The sequence below is a fragment of the Aethalodelphis obliquidens genome, unplaced genomic scaffold (genome assembly GCF_003676395.1).
Source record: "Aethalodelphis obliquidens isolate GAN/ISIS:26980383/991018 unplaced genomic scaffold, ASM367639v1 scaffold10, whole genome shotgun sequence".
Taxonomy (NCBI): domain Eukaryota; kingdom Metazoa; phylum Chordata; class Mammalia; order Artiodactyla; family Delphinidae; genus Aethalodelphis; species Aethalodelphis obliquidens.
This window is the reverse complement of record NW_020837954.1, coordinates 16,699,254-16,719,387: the sequence shown is the minus strand read 5'-3', so window position 1 is coordinate 16,719,387 and position 20,134 is coordinate 16,699,254. Positions and strand designations below refer to the sequence as shown.

The following is a 20,134-nucleotide window of genomic DNA, read 5'->3' as shown; positions in this document are numbered from 1 at the left end:
ACTCTTCATGGGAAAACAGCATCCTGACTCCTTCTCTACACCATACTGGGAGTAAAAAAAAAAGATGCATTCAGGTGGAAATATGATTGGGGGTTGGAAGACAGAGACAAAGAAAGAATAAAAGTCAGAAACAGACACTGAGAGAGTCACCAGCAGATTGACAGCAGATATTGACTCTCCAGTAGTGGTAGAATAAAAAACTGGGGGTGTTATGGGTTAGTACAAAAGCTGTAACAAGTGATATCTCTGGAAGATTTGAGATATAGAGGCAACTTTTCTATGGTTTTGACTTGCCTGACAGATTTCTATATACACAGAATATGTACATGCCCGTGTGGGCATTTACACATATGCACACAAGTGACTGCTTTCCCTAGAAGTAAAATTCCAAAAAGAAAGCCCAAAAGGAGCAGCAACAATGGCAGCAGCTGACCTTCACAGCTGCAGACACCCCCCACTCCAATTCACCAGGGCAGGGGGGAGGAGGTGACAGCTAACAGAGTAGGAAGGCATGTGCATGCATGACTATGTGTAGGTGTATTACGGATATATGTGCATGTAAAAATCCTAGTTATAAAAACATCTGAAGGAGCTAGGGATTTGGCTGAAGGTCCAAGGTGTTTTTTGTCATGCTCAGGTTCAGGTTCAAAGTGGAATGTATGTAGATGGGAAACCCTAAGTCATCATCAGGGCAACTGTGGCAGGCAGGATCCAATGTCCCACAGTGGCAAGAGACACCAATCTTTCCTCAGGAAGAGAAGAGCTGATCCACTTGACTCCAATTTTTAAAAAATACCTAGCATTTTCTTCTAGTTCCCTCAGTTCCTAACCAACTAACCATCAAAAGGAAGAAAACACAAAGCCCAAGATATTAGCTTGTCTCCCCTAAAGGAAGGAAAAGTGGAAGAGAGAAAGCATATGTATTCTTGTGCTAACATATTGGGCACACAAACCTGGAGTTCTCCAGAAATTAGGACAGGTTTATTGATTTTATTTTATTATGAGGTATTGGGGAAAGAAATAGAAGGCCTGTAAAAAAGAGGTAAGTCTGTCACAGAACTACATGACAGTTTCATTAAACTCTAACTAAAAACACAGAGAAGTGTGATTACTATTTCCAGCCAGTTTCCCCATCACCATAGTCATGTAACAAACTAAAGTGATGTGGGTCTTGAGCCAGACTCACAGAGTCCCCTGGCCTTGGCCTCTGTACAGTGTCTCTGCATTTGATCTTTTTGATATTTTTCAGGATCATGTCATGTAGAATGACATATTGATTCTTTACCTCTGATATGATGAGCTAAAAGCTGTTATTTTCTTTCTCATCAATACCTGTCAGGGTGCAGGAAAGTCCTCCACATGGGGATATTTAGCTATTTTGGAAACCGATTTGGCTCTTGTAACATAATATCTAGAAATCTGATCCAGACAAGATGCAGCTCTCAACATTCTTAGCTCTGCAATTGTCTTCTCCTAAATGGACACCCCGAAGTTGTTCCCATCTTCTAACACAGGAATTAGGAGTTGTACCCACATTTTTATGGTGCTTCATTTCAGGATCAGTGGCCAGATCTCATGTTTCACTGTCTCAAAACTCTCCATTAACTCCTGGTTGCTTTTTAGCATCACATTGGGCATCACAAATACCGTGGTTCCTTGGAAGGCCTCCACACTCACCCAATCTTCACTTCTTGGAAGTGGGATCTTCCAGTCCATTGTGGCTATTGGTGAGAAGAATAGTCAGGGACCAGCAGACTCATGTCTGAGTGGATCTGAGTTAAGTTATATATGTTTAGGATTGGTCCTTTCAAAAAACTGTCAAGTTCTAACAACTTCTTTGAGAAAATGTTTTCCACCAAGTCTTCTGCCTCAATTGTGATCTGCTCTCTGAAAGAATCAACCTTTGAATGGTGGGTAGCGTCAGAGGGACTAGAGGAATCTCAGTGCTCCCTGGAGGTGGCTGTCCTCGCTTGGCTCACACACAGCTTGCTGAGTCCCACCCTCAGTTCCTTCCTCCCACTTGCTCTCCTGCTGCCTGCTGCCTGCTCACACTCTATAATTATCTTAATTACTCCCTTTACATGTATCAGTGTTCCAATTTTTACTTCAGCCATCAAATATAAAACTTGAGAAGGAAACTGAATTTGCCCACATATTTGCCATTTCCATGTTCTTTCTTCCTTCCTGATATTCCAAGTTTCCTTCTTTTAGAGAACTTCCTTTAGCTATTCATTTAGGGCAGGTGTGCTGGCAACAAATTCTCTATTTTCCATCATTTCAGAATGTCATTATACTGTCACTCCTAACATTTTTAAGCAATTGCTTTTTTTCTTCATTTCCGATGTTCCAAATTTCTGTTATCATTTCCCCTTTGTATTAGTTTCCTAGGACTGCCATAACAAAGTACCATAAACTTGGTGGTTGGCCTACAAAAACAGAAATTTACTGTTTCACAGTTCTAGTTGCAAGATGTCCAAGATCAAGTTGTTGGTAGGGTTTGTTCCTTCTGAGGTCTGTAAGGAAACATCTGTTCCATGCCTCTCTGGGTCTTCACATTGTCTTCCCTCTACCCTTGTCTTTGTGTCCAAAATTCTTCTTTGTATAAGGACAGCAGTCACATTGGATTACAGCCCACCCCAATGACCACATTTTCACTTGATTCTCTCTGTAAGAAACCTGGGGGCTTCTATATACCTTTTTTTGAGAGGGGGGGACACATCAACCCATAACATCCTCTTTTTGAAGAAATTCCTTTAAGTAATTTTTTTAGAGCAGTTATGCTGCAATGAGTTATTTTAGTTTTGCTTCATCTGAGAAAGCTCTTATTTTACATTTATCCTTAAATAATATTTGCCCTGAATACTGAAACTTGGTTTTAAAGCTTTTTTCTTTCAGCACTTAGCACTGTAGTACCCTAACTTTCTGGAGTCCATGGTATCTAGTGAGAAATCTGCAGTCACTGAAATTATTGTTCCCTATAGACAGTGTTTTTTTTTTTTTTTCTGTTTGTTTGTTTTCTCTAAGAATTTTTTAAAGACTTTTTTCTTTATCTTTCATTTTCAGTAGTATCTGGTCATGGAGTCCTTTGTATTTACCCTATTTGGGATTCACTAAGCTTCTTCAATTGGTAAGTTTATATCTTGGCACCAAGTTTGGGAAGTTTCTGTGATTTTTTTCAAAATTTTTTCCACACTTTGCTCTATCTCCTCTCCTGATACTCCAAAGACACAAATAATATAAATATTTTGTTATATGACATAAGGTTCTTGTCATTATTTTTTTCCCCTCTGTTGTTCAGATTGGATAATGTATCTTTATCTTCAATTTCACTGACTATTTCCTCTGTTATCTCTATTCTGCCAATTAGTCCCTGTATATAGTGAGGTGTTTTTTTCCCCAAGTAATGTATACCTTATATTTCCTTGCTGAAACAAATTTTCCTTTTGGTTTCAAATACCTTTTAAATTGTTTTCTGGAGCTTTGTGAAATTAATAGTTTCTTTCAAGTCTTTGCCAAATAATTCAAATATATGTGTCATCTCATCATGGGTGTGTCTTGATTTTTTTTTTCCATATGAAATGAGATTTTCCTGGTTCTTCAAATTCCAAGGATTTCTGAATTTTACCTTAGACATATTAAATGTTATACAATGAGACTCTGGGTCTTGATTAAATCCTGTGGCGAACATTGATAGCCTTCCATGGGCTATTGTTTTAAAGTCAATTCTGATTCCAACCCTTTTTGCACTATTCGGAACTGTTCCATGTGTGCACCAGTCAATATCCAGACCTGGGTGATGGTCTCTCTGTTCAATTCTCAAAGTGTTTGGTGTACTGAATGGGATCAGATGCACACATGTGGAGTCTGAGGATGAGCCCAGAAAGTCATAAATAGCTTAGTGTATCTCCTTCCTCAGCATTTTCCTCTCCACAATGTCCCTTGTACTTCCTGGTTTCTTTGGGCTGCTCTCTGGAACTCTATTCAAAAATCTGGTGTTTTATATACTCTGCCTTGCTGGGCACTCCCAAAACTGCTCCTGCATGCAGAGCCAAGCAAAACAAGGACAGAGAAAAAAACCAACCAACCAAACAAACAAAGAAAAAAATGGATTTCCACCCATTCTTTTGGAAATACAGTTCCATAGAAGGAAAAAGAAGGCTTTTCTCCATTAGAATTTTGGCTCCTGCAGGAGCTTATTGCTGCCAGCTGCTGCTGTCACAATGGGATTGCTTAAGGGCTAGAGCGAAGGAGAATGGAAGAAAGAAAACAAAAGTTATAAAATTATATACTCTCTCTGAGTGTTATGGGTTCCTTTTCACACTCCTTGAGCCAGACTAGAGGCTTTCTCTTTGAGCTCTCTCTGTTTGTGCCCCAGTGGCATATTCTGGTGCTTAAGTTTCAAACCATGAGATATCAGAAGAGAAAAAAATACTAGATTCACTGCAGCTTTGGTGGTATTTTGGATTCTAATCTTCTGTTCTATTCTGCCTGTTCTATTTGCTTATGAGGGTTCTCAGTATTCATTAGGACACACAGGTAGTGTGTATATACATCTTATCCAGAACCTGAACCCCAAATATATATTTTTAGTGTAGTTTTATTTTACTAACACCAAAAAAGGAAATACATGGACAGAATAGTACTGACTAATTTCACTTCTTCAACACTGATATGTAAAATCCTACATAAGATAGCTTCTTGGGTCCATTTCTTTGTAACATTTCAAGAAGCAAAGCAAAGTAAAGCAATTCTGTATGTCATGTGTATATTATATATTAAACATACACAATAAAAGAATAGTAAGAAATATGGAAATGATATTCACCAGTTTCAGGAATTTGATTAACTCTGGGGAATGAGAAAGAGGAAAAGAATAGTATGTGGACTTATAGTCTATGTCTGCAAGTTTTTTTTCTAAAAGAGATATAAAATCATCTACAGGTAATATAATGTGTGTTTAATCATAATAATGAACTGATAGGTATATGTAATATTTGTTTCTGCTGTTTTTTCTATGTTTGAAACATCACAATGAAAAATTAAAATATTAGAAATCTGATAAAAACAATTATTTTAATCAGCACACAAAGTGACACTTATGAGCAGAAGCATTCTGGAAATAATATTCTTATACTGTTAACTGTAGTAACGATAATTCTGCAGGGAGATAATAGCAATATGGACAAAGCGATTAAAATTAAATCCTTGCTAACAGTTTTAAGTCATATTTGTAATATTATGTGATGGTAGAATTTCGTATAAAAGACATCATTTGTAACACAAAAATGACAACAACATATATCTCCAAATACAAATGATAAACCATTTGGGGCACATATATTTGAGCTGAAACTAGTGGGCTGGTGGATTAGATAAGAGAAGCAGCACAGTGAATTAATACATTTCAAATCTAAGTGTATGTGTACTTATTAAAGGAAAATGTACATTTGCTATTAGCATAGCAACATGTTTGAGTACCTCTAATTGATTTAGGAATTATTATTCTTACAACATTCAATAAGTCAAGTTATTTGGTAAAGTGGAAGTGATATTGTCATTTGAAAAGTGATAATGTCATTCAAAATTTCAATAATAAACATATATTATAAAAGGAATATAGATTTTACAAAATACACTCCAGCGTGGTATATTTATTTGCCAATTATTTTCATTTGTTTGATTGTGTGCTACTCTAAACTTACACATGTAAAACTGAAAAAGAGATTTAATCATTCCCATTGTCATGACATTTTTCAACCTTGTTTTACTGAAGACAGCACAGTAATTTCTTAAGGCCTGACTTATCTGGTATGCACTGAATCATTTAAATCCTTTTCAATCTTTCCTTTTAAGAAACAAAAAAGTAAGGAAAAAAAGCTATTACTAATTTGGTCCTTTATCTAAACTATGTTATTAATTTGCTAATATTATTTTTCTCCTATCTCACAGCATTCGGGTAGCAGAGTCATCTGAACATAATACACAATATGATGTGTAGAATAAATAAATTAATAAAGAATTATAAATACTTGGAAATTATTATTCTCATATTTTTTAGACTAATTTATATAAATCAGTAATCGTATAAAACTACTTTAGTTTAAAATAATTGAGACTATTTCAAAGTACAGTATATGAGATGTCTCCCTCATTATCCAAAATGGACATTTGTAAAGTGAATCTATGTCCTGGATTTAATTTTTCTTTTTTTAGTTATCAACAATCTAGCTGAGATTAGAAGTTATCAGCATACTGAAAACCATGTAATTGAAGGAATATTATCTCTTGGCTTTACTCTGAGTCTGAGAGAAGAACATAGCTACTAGAATAATGCGATAGTAAAGAGCCTTGATAAGGTCTAGTAACCCAACCATTGAAATGCACCATGGACAGGTATCGGGTGCTTTATTTCCCTCTAGTGCATAAGTAAATGAATAAATACAAGGAAAAAAGTCAGTTGTGCTTTGATGTGCTTGCTTAAAAGCCATTTATTATATTGAGATGTCTCATGTAGAGTACTTAGAGAACTGCACTATAAAATTTGCAAACAGAAAATAAATATGTGCTTATTATCAAATAAGTGTGCTGAATCAGTAAAATGAATCGCTAGAAAATCTGCAATGAGTTATCTTTTTTCTGTACTCTGAAAGTCAGTGCTCTTGAGGCAGAAACAATGGGATAAAGTGATGCTTTTCCTCTTTCAAGTTAATATAGGAAAGTTACAGAACAAACATTAAGAAAAGGAAAATTTAAATGTCATTTTTATTTGCTTTTGAGAGAATTAATTTTTGTAGAAAATTAGTATTTACATAGCTAACAATTATTTTTGATAAGACCAACTCTAAAATCATTTGCATCACCTGAACAAATGGTCCTAACGGTCCTGGGCAGAAAAATCATTAAAAAAGTAACATATATACTTTTTAAAAGACAGATCATATGCTAAACATTTAGATAAAATATTTAATTCTCAGACCAATATCATAAGTGATGTACCATTTTCACTCTCACCATTTTATAGATAGTACCTGAAGGAGACTGGTAAAATGTTGCTTCTAAGGTGACAGGAAATTGTAGAGCAAGGATTTAAACCCAAGTAGGCTGGCTCCAGAATTTATAATGTGTTAAGAAAGCCTCAAGGCATGTTATCTGGTAGAAGAATCTGGTATAATTTTAAATACTTACCATACCAAATGGATACTTGAATAATCTGGATTTAGTTTTAGCATAAAATGCTGACAGAAATTGTTATTGAATTAGGGTTTCATAGTACACTATGAAATAGAGAAGAAAATTGAGAGCTATTCTCAAAGATAAAATTACTTTTAACATTTGAATTAAATATAGAAAATCAAGAGAACTAAATATTCTAATTTTTCAATAGTCAGTATAAAATACCTTGTAAAATCAACTGGTGAAAACATATATTGAAATTGTTTTTTAGGATATTTTTCTATAAATGGGTTAAATATGAATCAATTACTTTAATTTTAACAGTCCCATTTGCTACTGAGTCATTAGGGGTTGATAATATCTTCTTCCCTTGAAACTGGGCAGAATTTTCTAACTAGTTCAACCAAGAAAGTGCAGCAGAAATGATTCCATGTGATTCTGAAGCAATGTCACAAAAAAGATATATCCTTCTGCCTTCCTGTGATTGTAACCAAGCCACCCGATTTTGCAGAAACCCAAGTAGCCTGCAGAGACACCTTGGAGAACAGTGGAAGTGCCTTGCTGAGCATCGTGCCCATAGCAGGCAGCACATGGTGGCCATGCCAATGATCAATCCTGAAAGTGAGTTCTTTGGTACCCAAGTGAGGCATACAGTTGAACTTTTGAGAGAGATGAGCAGTTTCCACCAGACCCATGTTTAAATTAATGAATAAGTTTTTCAGAACTAACTTACTAAAGTAGTTTATTTTTTTAAGGAAGATTTCTGACTTGTGTAATGAAACTTCCCAAGTGGCCTTGTTAATGTTTCTTTACTAAATGAATGGTTGTCTCTTATTTTTTAATGTAAAAATTTTCATTTGAGTTTCTTAAGACGTAGGCCATGTGTGATAGACTTTTATTGTTTTGTTTTTGTCCCCTGGTCCCCCACAAAGGTTTTGGTAAAGATCCAGTGAGATGGTTGAACTCCCATGATGTTTCCTCCATTTCTTAACTTATTAAAATTTGTCTTACATAAAAGTGAAAACTAGGGCTTTCCTGGTGGCACAGTGGTAGCGAATCTGACTGCCAGTGCAGGCGACATGGGCTCGAGCCCTGGTCTGGGGAGATCCCACATGCCGTGGAGCAGCTAAGCCTGTGCACCACAACTACTGAGCCTGAGCTCTAGAGCCTGTGATCCACAACTACTGAAGCCCATGTGCCACAACTACTGAAGCCCGCGCGCCTATAGCCCATGCTCCGCAGCAAGAGAGGCCACCGCAAGGAGAAGCCTGCGCACCGCAATGAAGAATAGCCCCCACTCACTGCAACTAGAGAAAGCCCACCCACAGCAACGAAGACCCAACACAGCCCAAAATAAATAAATTAATTAATTATTTTAAAAAGTGAAAACTAGTCATTTCAGGGAACTGCTTAATATATGATTGGTTGTAGGAATAATCCATTTCTCTTGGGTCATTCTCATTCTCTATCTATTCTAATTTTTCCAGATACACAGAAGCTACAGCTGGTGGCTTGACTGCACACCTTGTAATAGTTTAGTCATATGTGTTCTTGCACTGTGGTAATCTGTTGGAACGTAGAAATAAATATTGGAAACTATTTTCACTCAAACTCTCTGTCTCTGTCTCTCTCAAACTCTCTGTCTCTGTCTCTGTGTCTCTCTGTCTGTCTCTCTCTGTCTTCTCTCTCTCTCTCCAATCAAGACCCTTAGCAAACCCAGAGGTAATCTTAAGGCTTGCTTGTCCACATAAACAGATAAAGCTAGTCTGAAGTAATTAAAGCACTGTTTTAACTTCATCTAGTGCTATTTATCTATTTACTTATATTTTAAGACAAATAATGTGACAGATACCTTGAAAAGTACTTTATATACTTACACTATTTAATGTAAAACATATGCATCAATTCCAAATGTCAGAATAATAAAACCAGTAATTATGAATACACACAAAATCACCAACTTCAAGTAACCCTCCTACCCAACTTCTTAAGATACTCCTGCAATTGAATTTTTGCTTCTGGGACCACATGTTAGAATGTCAAAATATTATAACAAGGGTCCCTCAAGAACTGTGTAGCTCAACTGAACGAGCTTAGGAAATTCATACAGCATTTGTATCAGCATAAAGCATCTGGAACCCTTGCTAATCTGAGTTCTACCAGACTCCACTGAGGGTCACTCATCTCTACTCAGGCTTTTCTTAATAAGATTTAAAATGATAACTTGAGCTGCCAACTATCCAGAAATCATATTACAATTCAAAAATTAAGAATATGTGATTATAATAATAGGAAGCTTTAGAAAACATGCAATTGAATTTAGCACTCAGGTGAAGAATATAAATGATTTTCCTTTATTATCTTAAATGGGTATATTTGGCTCACATTAGATTATTAGTTCTACCTTAATAGATAAAAATTACATTAAATCTGGAACTTATTCATTTATCCAACCAATAGTTGTTAAGAAGCTAATATGTGTCAGGTATTCAGAGAATCTAAAATTGAAATTAGTTTTAAAATGTATAAATAAATACATTAAAACAGAAAAAGATCCCTGCTTTCACATAAGTTACATTCCAGTGGAGGATGAGAATAGTGATAAAATGTAAAGTAAAAACTGTAGAATGTATGTTGGATGGTGTGAAATGACATTTTTGGTTTCTGCATTCTCCCCCTTTGATTTTTTTTGTTGTTGTTGTTCTTCTCTTTCTATGTTTTGAGTTTTCTAGAATTTTTTTTTAAATTTAGAAGTCACTTTGCAGTTATTTTGTGGTGGTCACCATAGTGGTTGTTCAGCATGTATATCTCCATTTTTCCAGCCAGATATTTTTAAATTTAAATATTATAACTTTCAGTTCTAAAATGTGCACTCAGTTCTCTTTTGTTTTTTGTGTTCCTCTACTGAAATTTCTTGTCTTTTCATTCCTCATTGTGTTGTTTTTTTTTACCTCATTAAGCGTAAGTTTAGTAGCTGCTTTCTGATAATTTCAACATCAAGTCATCTTGCATTGGCCTCTGTTGATATTATTTTTCCTTCAGAATGGGTCATTTTTTTCTCTTGTATGCCTATTGATTTTATGTTGTAACACTGACATTGTCAATATTATGTAATGGAGGATCAGCATTCTGATACATTCTTGTGAAGATTGTCACATTTTTATTTAAGCAAGCCATTAACCTGGTTATATTCAAACTGTTTTCAAGGCAAAATCTGTTTTATTTTGGTGGTGATGGTGGAGGGGCAACTCATTAATCCTTTTATACTCAGTGCTTTGAGTCTGTCTGCACATGCTTGGCTTGTGGTCAGCCAGAGACAGGTAAAGTTAATATACAGAATTTGGGACTACCATAGTTTAGGGTTTTTGTTTGTTGTTTGTTTTTGATCAGTAACCCCTCTCACTCTGCATGGGCCAAGGAGTCCCCAAAATTTTCTCTCACTCTTTTCAGGACAGAAAGATGATGGACTTTTTCTCTCTTGGGTCATTAGCCACCATTAGTCACTCACCAAACCTTTCCCCCGAGATTCAACTGCCATCCAAAATGTGTCTACTTCGTTTTGTTCTCCAAATCCCTCTGGTAGTTTTTGTTTGTGTGTGTCCAGGGTTTATATTTATGAGAAAATAATTTTGTTAAAATTTTACAAAGCCATCCTAGCAGCAGAAACAGTACTTGACATTTGGCAGACTTTTTCTTTTAAGAAAGACTAAAATGAAAAGCCCTGGAATAATCCTGGTCATTTCCATGTTACTGTAGTATCACTGAACCTCTGACAGTACATGGAAAATTATTTTGTGCATAAGGAGAAAAAACATCTCTCGACCAGACATAATTCTACAACTTGTTCTTTTGAAGTTTTAATGAGGAAATTATCTTGCACTTATAAGACAAAGTGGCTTTCCGATCCAGGTATACATAGAGACCTGCTTTGGGGCTTTTAGTTAATCCTGGAGAGTAAATCAATGTGAATACAGTCTTGATCTCATTATGTAGAAAGGAGTCAGATAATTGATTTAACTTTTTTCTTTGCCTACTTTGACAATCATAGCCATTTCAATGATTACTAACTATGATAATAAAAAAAATACTAAAAAAATCACTCCTCAATTTCTTCCCCCCAAAGGAAAATATGTATTGCATGTTCTAAGACAAATTATTCCCTATTTCAACAAAACTCAGTAAACATTATTACAACAGTGTCATTTCAACTGTGAATTCTTAGTCCTGCTTCCCTGGTAGCTATTGTATCTGCTCAGTAAGAATTCTGTTATGAAACACAACTGTTGCATACTGTGCAAGATGGAAATATGCAAAGGGTAAATGAAAATTACTGTCCTGTTTAATGCATTTTTAATACTCTGTTACTAATTCCAGTGCTCTAACTAGAAAAGCCAATTGCAACAAATCCTTAAGAACTACAATCTGTGGTGCAGTTAGTAGGGAGGAAAAGCTGACTAGTGAAAAACTCTGATGAAAAGAAATAATCGATTTATACCTGAAACCATCAGACAGGTTTCATAATTGAGTTGCCACTGTAATTTGTTTTGCAACACCAGATAACTAATGCATATAGCATCTCCCGCATACAGATGCAATAGACACAAATAACCTTAAGAACATAGAAGATAATTATGTGGAAAAATTAACATAATTAAGAAGTGATGAATTTTGAGTGTTTATTGCCTTTGTTCATTGTATAATGTATTTAATTGCAAGTTTATATAATTTTGTAAATAATGACTGTATTTAAGAAGCAACTCATAAAATTTCTTTGATTTAACAATTGGCTCTTGCAAGGTGGTATGAGCTGGCTCCAGCAAATCACTCCAGCCCTCTCAAACCACGCCATTCCCTACTCAGCAGTGCTTCCTCCCTTTCTGGCTGGCCATCTCGGTAGTTCCTTGTGAAGGTGACATTGTGTTTTCATGAACCTTCTGCGTCAGAATCACTTGGTGAGCATAGCCACATTCAACAAATACTGGTTGAACAGACTGGTTTTGACATTTGACAGAATAGTTTCCTAATTCCAGATCTACATGTTTTGGGAATATGCTCAATGACTTCATCTGAAAATGAGGGACACTGTGACGATTCTATGAAATAATGCCTGTGAGGGGGTGGGCACAAGAGAAGTGCTTAATAAACAAGTTTTCTGTGCCCCTTCACTCCTTGCTGGGACAAACTCTCTGATCATGGTACCCTTTTACTGGCCATGGCAGTGCCTCATCCAGGCATTCCTGCTTCAGAATCTTTCCTCCTACCTTCTGGAGTCCAAATGCCAATGCCTGTCATTCCTTGTTAGGATATAGAAATTATCTTAGCCAGCCTCCACTTAACCATCTCTTCGCCAGCACTCGGAAGAGTACTGATGCCTATGGACCTGGCCTATTCCTATTCAGTGCTGTGGCTGGACTCACATTTATCTCCTCACTGGGTTGTGGGCACACCAAGAGTTAATCAGGTGTGTCACCAAAATGTTCATGTCACTTTTAATTGTAGCTGTGTGATTCATTAAAAATTAGGTTAACTGATAGTTCAAGAGAAGAAAAAAGGCAAAATGCTTTGGAAACACTTGAGTTTTAAAAGTGGAATTAGGTATGGATGAGAAAACAGTGAAGAACTGAGGAAAACATAAAAATCTCTAAAGATCCTGCTCTTGGATTTGTTCAAAAACCTGTCACTTCACTTTAAAGAAACTGAAATTAGTAGTGGTAGAAAGTGCATTATGGTGAAAAGGCCTAGTTCCTACAACCAACAACCAACCAGTGGACGAGTATATGTTTATGTTTTAAGTTTAAATAAATTATTAAAATTGTGCTTGTATACTTCATTTTTTATAATTCTCTTCTTTAACTGATTTTTTTTTTTTCGCGGTATGCGAGCCTCTCACTGCTGTGGCCTCTCCCGTTGCGGAACACAGGCTCCGGACACGCAGGCTCAGGGGCCATGGCTCACGGGACCAGCCGCTCCGCGGCATGTGGGATCCTCCCAAACCGGGGCACGAACCCGTGTCCCCTGCATCGGCAGGTGGACCCCCAACCACTGTGCCACCAGGGAAGCCCCAACTGATTTTTTCCATTAACCAACCCACGACATATTCCAGTTGCATAGTTAAGAGGGTAGATATGTACCAGAGCAGACAATTAACAAACAATAATAACAATAAATAAATAAATAAAATTTAAAAATTCACTTGCCTAGTTGCAGTAGCCACATATTAATTGCTTAATATTCACATGTGGCCACTGGTGGAAATGTTTTCGACAGTGCAGATTTCAGTCCTAAGAGAGGCCTATAGGTATAACTTGTGAGTTTTTCCTTATTGAACTTGGGAAAAACGTGTTTTCACTAAAGGCATATGAACTAACTTATTTTTATTGTGGCAAAACACATATTCACCATTAGAGTGAAAATTCACCATTTTAACCAATTTAAAAATGCCATTCAGTGGCATTTGGTACATTCTTTCTTTTTTTTTTTTAATGCTAGAAAAGTAACCAAAATCTTTCATGATAGAGAATTATAAGAATAAAATTTTAAACATCTGTTCCCTGCTTCCCTCTTTAGATGCTGGGTATTCAGTAACTGTTCGTGCAGCTAACTCTTAATCAAAAAAGTAATGAAAAATATATACCAACAAAAAAATTCCTTCAAACATACTTTGCTCTATCAGCAAATTGCTCAGGTCAGAAAAATATTTTTACTTCAGAGGGTAAAATGCAATGTATAATATCATTTTTGATTCTACTTGATATTTGGGGTTTTTTAGACATGTCAATTTTAGTTTCAGCATTGTTGGCTGACATCCTCACTACCTGCTGCTGGTTCTGTTCTTGAATTGGTATCTCTGGGAGTTGTCTGTGTGTTCCCTATGGATGGAAAATATGCCCATGCTTTGCAAAAAAATCAATTACCTCTTTTTTTTTTTTTTTTGTATTCTCTCATTTATGTCGGCAGCTAGAATCTTATTTAAAAGTCTACAGTAAAATAGCTTAAAACTATCTTAACAAATAGTTATTGAGAACTTCTAAAATATATTTTATGGTTTGGGGAATGTAATCATTTTGCTTTGAACTGACACTAGACTGAGACTATTTTAAAATTCATATAGCACTATTTGTTTTATTTATAATCCATTGTCTTGACAAAATAGATATCCTACAAATTGGAGTGAAGCCTGAAGTTATAGTAAACCATAAAAGATATTCCAGAATAGAAGTGTCAACTGCACTAATCAAGAAGATAAATGAGCAAGCCTACAGGGGATGATTAAAATAAATTGTATTGAAATCCACTTGGGAAAAAGAGACTACACTTGTGTTCTATCTCCTCAGTTTTTGTCAGCTATGGGGAAGCCAAATCTTGAGAGCATTTTCCAGAAATTACATTTTAGAGACAAAGATGTTTTACTTATTGGACAATAAAACATTCCATAGAGCAGTGAATGATTGATGGAAAATGTAATCAACAAATGCTATTGAAGAAGCAAAGAAAACTGATCTTTTAAAAGGGGTTTTCTCCATCTATCCTCTCAGCAAAAGAGAATAACACTTGGGATTGAAAATTCAGCCATATTGCCAAGTAAGAGTGGCAAAGTCATAAAGTGTGTATAAGTGCCTTAGTTTTCACTATTTATTTTCAAATCAAATAATTTCTATGGGAAGTAATATTTTTATTACTTAAAATTCTTTCCTTAAAAGGCTAGTTCTTGTGCATATGAAGTCTTTCATTGTATCAAGACTACGTTTTAACCACCTGTTTTACAATACAATTGTATCCACTCATTCTGTTTATACTTATGGAAACACTAGGATAATGAAAGTTATTAAACTGACAAATACCAGTTATCAGAGTGAATATTAAGACTATCAAAGAAACACATTTTTATTATCGGTGCTGAACCAATGAAGAATAAATTTTGAAGAGCTACTTTTAAAAAATTCCCTAGAAATGTGAACCTGTGGGACCTAACTGTCTGGAGTGCAGGAGGTTTTCCTTTTGCTTTTACCAGGCAAAACCAAGTTTCATCATAAGGCACAGGTTCAGCTTTCCCTTTAGTTTATCTTACCATTAGATAGTTTTAGCGACTATACTGCTAGAGGGTTATAAGTAAATTGAACAAAAAAGTGTAGAAAATGTCACACTTTTCATATCTCTTTAGTCATTCCCCCTTTTTACCCAGTTTTAACTGATCAGTTTTATCCTACTTTTCAAGACAAGACTTACGATGAATATGTAGGCTGAGCAATAACATAACTGACATTTTATTTACCTCATCGCTTATAAGAATTTTTCCTACATTAAAAAATATTCTGGGAGGGGGAAAATGGCAGAAGGGTAAGACGCAGAGATCACCCTCCTCCACACAGATACACCAGAAATACATCTACACATGGAGCAACTCCTACAAAACACCCACTGAACGCTGGCATAAGACCTCAGACCTCCCAAAAGGCAAGAAACTCCCCCACGTAGCTGGGTAGGGAAAAAGAAAAAAGAATAAACAGAGACAAAAGAATAGGGACGGGACCTGCACCAGTGGGAGGGAGCTGTGAAGGAGGAAAGGTTTCCACACACTAGGAAGCCCCTTAGTGGGCGGACACTCCGGGTGGTGGAGGGGGAAGCTTCGAAGCCGCGGAGGAGAGTGCAGCAACAGGGGTGTGGAGAACAAAGCGGAGAGATTTCCGCACAGAGGATCGGTGCCGACCGGTACTCACCAGGCCGAGAGGCTTCTCTGCTCACCCGCCGGGGCGGGCGGCGCTGGGAGCTGAGGCTCGGGCTTCAGTCAGAGCGCAGGGGGAGGACTGTGGTTGGCGGTGTGAACACAGCCTGCAGGGGGTTAGTGCACCACGGCTAGCCGGCAGGGAGTCTGGGGAAAAGTCTGGACCTGCCAAACAGGCAAGAAACTTTTTCTTCCCTCTTTGTTTCCTGGTGTGCGAGGAGAGGAGATTAACAGCACTGCTTAAAGGAGCTCCAGAGACGGGCGTGAGCCACAGCTAAAAGCGCGGATCCCAGAGACAGGCATGAGACGCTAAGGCTGCTGTTGCCGCCGCCAAGAAGCCTGTGTGCGAGCACAGGTCACTATTCACACCCCCCTTCCGGGGAGCCTGTGCAGCCCGCCAGTGCCAGGGTCCCGGGATCCAGGGACAACTTACCCGGGAGAACGCATGGCGTGCCTCAGGCTGGTGCAACGTCACGCCAGCCTCTGACGCCGCAGGCTCTTCCCGCACTCCGCGCCCCACCCTCCCCCGGGCCTGAGTGAGCCAGAGCCCCCGAATCAATGGTTCCTTTAACCCCGTCCTGTCTGAGCGAAGCACAGACGCCGTCCGGCGACCTACACGCAGAGGCGGGGCCAGATCCAAAGCTGAGCCCCTGGGAGCTGTGCAAACAAAGAAGAGAAAGGGAAATCTCTCCCAGAAGCCTCAGAAGCAGCGGATTAAAGCTCCACCATCAACTTGATGTACCCTGCATCTGTGGAACACATGAATAGACAACGAATCATCCCAAATGGAGGAGGTGGACTTTGAGAGCAAGATTTATTATTTTTTCCCCTTTTCCTCTTTTTTTGAGTGAGTATATGTATGCTTCTGTGTTTGATTTTGTCTGTATAGCTTTGCTTCCACCATTAGTCCTAGGGTTCTATCCGTCCGTTTTTTTTTTTTAATAATTATTTTAATAACTTGATTTTATTTTATCTTGTCTTATTTTATTTTAACCTCTTTTCTTTCCTTCTTTCTATTTTCTTTCTTTCTTTCTTTCTTTTTTCCTTCCTTCCTTTCTTCCTTTCTTTCTTTCTAGTTTTTCTCCCTTTTATTCTGAGCTGTGTAGATGAAAGGCTCTTGGTGCTGCAGCCAGGAGTCACTGCTGTGCCTCTGAGGTGGGAGAGCCAACTTCAGGACACTGGTCCACAAGAGACCTCCCAGCTCCACATAATATCAAATGGCGAAAATCTCCCAGAGATTTTCTCAACACCAGCATCCAGCTTCACTCAACGATCAGCAAGCTACAGTGCTGGACACCCTATGCCAAACAACTAGCAACACAGGAACACAACCCCACCCATTAGCAGAGAAGCTGCCTAAAATCATAATAAGTCCACAGACACCCCAAAACACACCACCAGACGTGGACCTGCCCACCAGAACGACAAGATCCAGCTTCATCCACCAGAACACAGGCACTAGTCCCCTCCACCAGGAAGCCTACACAACCCACTGAACCAACTTTAGCCACTGGGACAGTCACCAAAAACAATGGGAACTACGAACATGCAGCCTGCAAAAAGGAGACCCCAAACACAGTAAGATAAGGAAAATGAAAAGACACAAAAACACATAGCAAATGAAGGAGCAAGATAAAAACCCAACAGATGTAACAAATGAAGAGGAAATAGGCAGTCTACCTGAAAAAGAATTCAGAATAATGATAGTAAAGATGATCCAAAATCTTGGAAACAGAATAGACAAAATGCAAGAAACATTTAACAAGGACCTAGAAGAACTAAACATGAAATAAGCAACGATGAACAACACAATAAATGAAATTAAAAATACTCTAGATGGGTTCAAGAGCAGAATAACTGAGGCAGAAGAACGGATAAGTGACCTGGAAGATAAAATAGTGGAAATAACTACTGCAGAGCAGAATAAAGAAAAAAGGATGAAAAGAACTGAGGACAGTCTCAGAGACTTCTGGGACAACATTAAACGCACCAACATTCGAATTATAGGGGTTCCAGAAGAAGAAGAGAAAAAGAAAGGGACTGAGAAAATATTTGAAGAGATTATAGTTGAAAACTTCCCTGATATGGGAAAGGAAATCATTAATCAAGTCCAGGAAGCACAGAGAGCCCCATACAGGATAAATCCAAGGACAAACACACCAAGACACATATTAATCAAACTGTCAAAAATTAAATACAAAGAAAGCATATTAAAAGCAGCAAGGGAAAAACAACAAATAACACACAAGGGAATCCTCATAAGGTTAACAGCTAATCTTTCAGCAGAAACTCTGCAAGAAGAAGGGACTGGCAGAACATATTTAAAGTGATGAAGGAGAAAAACCTGCAACCAAGATTACTCTACCCAGCAAGGATCTCATTCAGATTTCATGTAGAAATTAAAACATTTACAGACAAGCAAAAGCTAAGAGAGTTCAGCACTACCAAACCAGCTTTACAACAAATGCTAAAGGAACTTCTCTAGGCAAGAAGCACAAGAGAAGGAAAAGACCTACAATAACAAACCCAAAACAATTAAGAAAATGGGAATAGGAACATACATATCGATAATTACCTTAAATGTAAATGGATTAAATGCTCCCACCAAAAGATACAAACAGGCTGAATGGATACAAAAACAAGACCCATATATATGCTGTCTACAAGAGACACACTTCAGACCTAGAGACACATACAGACTGAAAGTAAGGAGATGGAAAAAGATATTCCATGCAAATGGAAACCAAAAGAAAGCTGGAGTAGCAATACTCACATCAGACAAAATAGACTTTAAAATAAAGACTATTAGAAGAGACAAAGATGGACACTACATAATGATCAAGGGATCGATCCAAGAAGAAGATATAACAATTGTAAATATTTATGCACCCAACATAGGAGAACTTCAATACATAAGGCAAACACTAACAGCCACAAAAGGGGAAATCGACAGTAACACATTCATAGTAGGGGACTTTAACACCCCACTTTCAACAATGGACAGATCATCCAAAATGAAAATAAATAAGGAAACACAGGCTTTAAATGACATATTAAACAAGATGGACTTAATTGATATTTATAGGACATTCCATCCAAAAACAACAGAATACACATTTTTCTCAAGTGCTCATGGAACATTCTCCAGAATAGATCATATCTTGGATCATGAATCAATCTTGGTAAATTTAAAAAAAATTGAAATTGTATCAAGTATCTTTTCCAACAACAACGCTATGAGACTAAATATCAATTACAGGAAAGGACCTGTAAAAAATACAAACACATGGAGGCTAAACAATACACTACTTAATAACGAAGTGATCACTGAAGAAATCAAAGAGGATATCAAAAAATACCTAGAAACAAATGATAATGGAGACACAATGACCCAAAACTTATGGGATGCAGCAAAAGCAGTTCTAAGAGGGCAGTTTATAGCAATACAATCCTACCTTAAGAAACAGGAAACATCTCGAATAAACAACCTAACTTTGCACCTAAAGCAATTAGAGAAAGGAGAACAAAAAACCCCCAAAGTTAGCAGAAGGAAAGAAATCATAAAGATCATATCAGAAAAAAATGAAAAACAAATGAAGGAAATGATAGAAAAGATCAATAAAACTAAAAGCTGTTTCTTTGAGAAGATAAACAAAATTGATAAACCATTAGCCAGACTCATCAAGAAAAAAAAGGAGAAGACTCAAATCAATAGAATTAGAAATGAAAAAGGAGAAGTAACAACTGACTGCAGAAATACAAAATATCATGAGAGATTACTACAAGCAACTCTATGCCAATAAAATGGACAACCTGGAACAAATGGAAAAATTCTTAGAAATGCACAACCTGCCAAGACTGAATCAGGAAGAAATAGAAAATACGAACAGACCAATCACAAGCACTGAAACTGAAACTGTGATTAAAAATCTTCCAACAAACAAAAGCCCAGGACCAGATGGCTTCACAGGCGAATTCTATCAAACATTTAGAGAAGAGCTAACACCTATCCTTCTCAAACTCTTCCAAAATATAGCAGAGGGAGGAACACTCCCAAACTCATTCTACGAGGCCACTATCACCCTGATACCAAACAGACAAGGATGTCACAAAGAAAGAAAACTACAGGCCAATATCACTGATGAACATGGATGCAAAACTCCTCAACAAAATACTAGCAAACAGAATCCAACAGCACATTAAAAGGATCATACACCATGATCAAGTGGGGTTTATTCC

General features: G+C 37.2%; 1 pseudogene; it reads right to left on the bottom strand.

The window, feature by feature from the left end:
- Window positions 1–1,111: 1,111 nt before the first annotated feature.
- On the bottom strand, window positions 1,112–11,225 carry LOC113622971 (proteasome activator complex subunit 3-like; annotated as a pseudogene).
- Between the last annotated feature and the right edge of the window lie 8,909 nt (window positions 11,226–20,134).